Genomic DNA, 4,696 nt, shown 5'->3' on the forward strand with positions numbered 1-4,696 from the left:
CCTTATCCTTATCCTTATCCTTATCCTTATCCTTATCCTTATCCTTACCCTTACCCTTACCCTTACCCTTACCCTTACCCTTACCCTTACCCTTATCCTTATCCTTATCCTTATCCTTATCCTTATCCTTATTCTAACAGCAGTTAGATGTACATCTTTCAAGCAGAGAATGAGACAGCCAAATGCCTAGGCAGATAAAAAGAGATTTCTGGAGAATCTCTGACCCACCCCGCAAGTGTTTACATCAGATGCTTTTGTGCAGATGAGGGAACTGCCCAGGGACTTCTCTGAGCATGCCACATGCACACTGGGGATAGAGGTGGAGCCATAGGCATAGGGAGGAGCCTGGCCTCTTCAGTTCCTGTGCTGTGGCCTGGAATCTATCTGTGAGATGGAGGACCTGTAAGCAGAACCCCATCTCACTTTGCTGAGTTTTTTTCTTTTTTCCCCTTTTTGCCCAATAAAATTCTGCTCCACTCACCCTTCGATGTGTCTGTGTGCCTAAATTTTCCTGATTCTGTGATAAAAACCCAGTTTTAGCTGAATTATGGAGCAAAATTCTGCAACACTGTTATTATTCCTGTTTTAGGGAGGAGGAAGCTAAGCTGCAAATAAGTAAATTGCAGAAGGTCATACAACTTGCAAATGACAGAGCTGAGATAAAACTTGATGTGATCCGAGTCCAAGTTTGTTACTTGCACCTATTCTGAGAAACTACACCTTTACAAAACAGAATACAATTTTCTACTATAAAATATTTCTTTATTTTCTTAAAAGGTGAAAACAAGGATACATATTATTATATCTCAGATTCTGTTGAAATATATATGCCACAAAGAGATTCTGAGTCAGTTATTGACATATTTTATTCACATATATTTGTAAAGAACATTTATTTTCTTATTCTTTTTATGTATATATGTTTATTTAGTAAAGCATGCTCAAGATGTACTTGATTTCCTTAAAAACTTTTATATCCATTTTAGAAATAAACTTTGTATTCTAGAACTGTTTTAGATTTATAGAAAAATTACAAAAGTATACAGAGTGTTTCCCTATACATCAGTCAAGAGTCCCATATTATTATACTATTATGGTATGTTTGTCACAGTTGATTAATTTATATTATCAATATCTACTTCATATTGTTATAAACTAAAGCCCATACTTTATTCATGCTTCCATCATTTTTTACCTAATGTTCTTTTTGTTTCAGGATCCCATAAGTGTACCATATTCATATAGTTATCATATTATCATATCTCCTTTGATTCATTTTGGCTGTAACAGTTTCTCAAACTTTTCTTGGTTTTGATGACCTTAACAGTTTTGAGGACTACTGGTCAGGTATATTTTCAGATCTGTGATAGGATGCCCCCCTATTGGAATTGGTCTGATGTTTTTCTCATAAGTAGAATGAGATTACCGTTTTTAAAGGAAGGCCAGAAAGCTTAAGTGTCATTTTAATCACATCATATCAAGAGTACATACTATCAACATGATTTATTACTTTTGATGTTGACCTTGGCTCCATTGCTGAAGTAGTGTTTGTCAGGATTCTCTGTAGTAAAGTTCTTGTACCCACCTTCCTTTTCATGCTGTACATTTTGGAAGGAAGTCACTATGTGCAGTTACATTTAAGAAGGAGTGAAGTGTCTACATAAATTATTTGTATTCTTCTGCATAAGAAATTTGTTTATTTTTTCCTATTTATTCAGTATTAATATCATTTATTTATTACTAATATCACAGTGAGGTAATTGATATTTATTTTATAGTTTGAGTTATTTTCTTTCTTTTTTTTTTTTTTCTGAGATGGAGTTTCGCTCTTGTTGCCCAGGCTGGAGTGCAATGGCACAACCTCGGCTCACTGCAATCTCTGCCTCCTGGGTTCAAGTGATTCTCCTACCTCAGCTTCCTGAGTAGCTGGGATTACAAGGCATGCACCACCACACCTGGCTAATTTTGTATTTTTAGTAGAGACGGGATTTCATCATGTTGATCAGGCTGGTCCAAACTCCTGACCTCAGGTGATCCGCCTGCCTTGGCCTCCTAAAGTGTTGGGATTACAGGCGTGAGCCATCACCCTCGGTCTGAGTTATTTTCTAATACACCTGTATTTATTTTGGTGCACAAAATGTTCCAGGTTTGGTGATTCAGAATTCTTTCAGATGGTTCCTGTGTCCTTTTCACATACACCCATCACTATTTTTTTTGAGCACTTCCTTATTTGCTGGCACTTAGAAGATGCTCCAGTGAATCTTGTATATTGCCTGTCCCAGTCCTAGGATCCTCATTTCCTGAGGAGTCCTGGTTCTTTTGTTGGAGAAGAGTATTAGAAACCAAGCTTGTAGTGCAAGGTGCACTTGTTGCTACTGAAGTGTTATTTTTAGCTCCTCTCAGCTGAGAGTTCAAAAAAATACATGTATATATACTAACTGATATATAGTCATGAGTCACTTAATGACAGGGATACATTCTGAGGAATGTGTCATTAAGCAATTTTCTCATTGTGTGAACATCATTGAGTGCACTTACGCAAACCTAGATTGTATAGTCTACTACATACCTATGCTATATAGTACAGTATATAGTATGTTTATATAGTATGTAAACCTATACAGCATGTTACTATACTATTTCCTATAGGAATTTGTAACACAGTAGTAAGCATTTATGTATCTTAACATATCCAGACATAGAAAAGTCACAGTAATAATATGATATAAAAGACTACAAAAGATACAGTAGTATAGGAAACTTACCACGAATGGAGCTAGCAGGACTGGAAATTGTTCTGTGTGAGTCAGTGAGTGAGAGGTGAGTGAACATGAAGGCTGAGGACATTACTGTACACTACTGTAGTAGACTTATAAACACTGTACACTTAGACTACATTAAATTAATTAAAAATGTTTTTTATTCAACAATAAGTTAACCTTAGCTCACTATTGTTTTTATTTTATAAACTTTTTAATTTTTTAAAACTTTCTGACTCTTTTGTAATAAACTTTAGCTTAAAACACAAACACATTGTACAGCTGTACAGAAATATTTCTTTATATCCTTATTCTATAAGCTTTCTATTTAAAATTTTTATTTTTATTTTTTATATTTTAAACCTTTTGTTAAAAACTAATACTGAAACACACGCATTAGCCTAGGCCTACACGGGGTCAGGATCATCAATCCACAACTTGTTTCACTGGGAGTCTTCAGAGGCAATAACATGCATAGATCTGTCATCTCCTATGATAGCAATGCCTTCTTCTGGATACTCCCTGAAGGATATGCCTGAGCCTGTTTTACAGTAAACTTTTAAAAATAAGTGTGAGTGCACTATAAAATACCAGTAATAAGTATAACATAGTAAACACATAAACCAGTAACACAGTCATTTATTGGTATTATCAAGTATTATATACTGTACATAATTATATGTGTGATATACTTTTATACAACTGGCAGTGTAGTAGGTTTGTTTATACCAGCAGCACCAAAACATGTGAGTAATTCACTGCTCTTCGATGTTACAACAGCAACAATGTCACGGGGCAATAGAAATTTTTCAGCTCCATTATGATCTTATGGGACCACCCATATTATAATATATGCAGTCTGTCATTGACCAAAACACTATTATGCAGTACCTGACTTATATCCAGATATCTGTAAACATTTTTGGGTGCAACAATCTGTATCTATATTAAGGCAAACATGAGTTCATATTGATGTCTCCAACTCTTAATTCATTTCCACATGGATCATCCTATCCTTCTCTTCTTACTTATTTATGACCTCCCACTACAACAATGAGAAGCTTGGTTCCCACCATCTGTCATCTATTTACTTGAATTGTTCAATTCTAGTATACACGCATAGCTATATCAGATATTATTTCAGCTATCTTATGGCTCCCAACAATTAGGAGTTGGCCTCTTGTCCTAAACTTTGTGACTACAGCAACTTATGCTACTATGCTACCCACCCCTCGGTGAATAACAGTACTTATGATCATCCTCAGGCATTCTTTTCTTTCTTTTCCTCCTCATAAGAAACACTATGCCCTGAAATTCCTGCAGCAATAAAGAATATTGAACCACAAACTCCTAATGGCAAAACAACAAAAACCTATCCACATTCATTTTACAAAATAAGTCACTTCTACTTATAGGCATGTAAAAACAGCACCACCTCAGACTCTGCCCTGCCCCACACTTTTGAAATACATTGATCATGAAGAGGTTATGACTATGTCTGTCTCTGAAAGTGTTGGCTCTCTTCATTAAGTACACAATTAACACAAATGTAATAGTAGGCACATGCATAATTGAGTTCAAAAACCTGTTTGGAGTCCAGATGGATGCCACCAAATTTCTCTCCTGTGTGATGTACTTCTTTATAATTTTGTTAGCATGTCAGATGTTTTATTAATATTTTATAACAGAAATTAAATGTCTTGAGATTTCAAAATCATCACAAACTGCTCCACCTCCACTCTGTTGGTTATTATATTGTCATCAAAATCCTTTCATATATGTGTAGAAACCTCCTTACTGGAACTAGTTTTAGTTCCCAGTTTCTACATATACAGAAAGGGGAAACCCTGTGAATTCAATTTTAATGACATTGAAGATTTGGAAGGGCATTTTGGAAATCTGTGTACATTTTTGTCTTCTGGGTGGTTCCCATGAAG

Source organism: Hylobates moloch, unplaced genomic scaffold, assembly GCF_009828535.3.
Source record: "Hylobates moloch isolate HMO894 unplaced genomic scaffold, HMol_V3 SCAFFOLD_5, whole genome shotgun sequence".
Classification (NCBI taxonomy): domain Eukaryota; kingdom Metazoa; phylum Chordata; class Mammalia; order Primates; family Hylobatidae; genus Hylobates; species Hylobates moloch.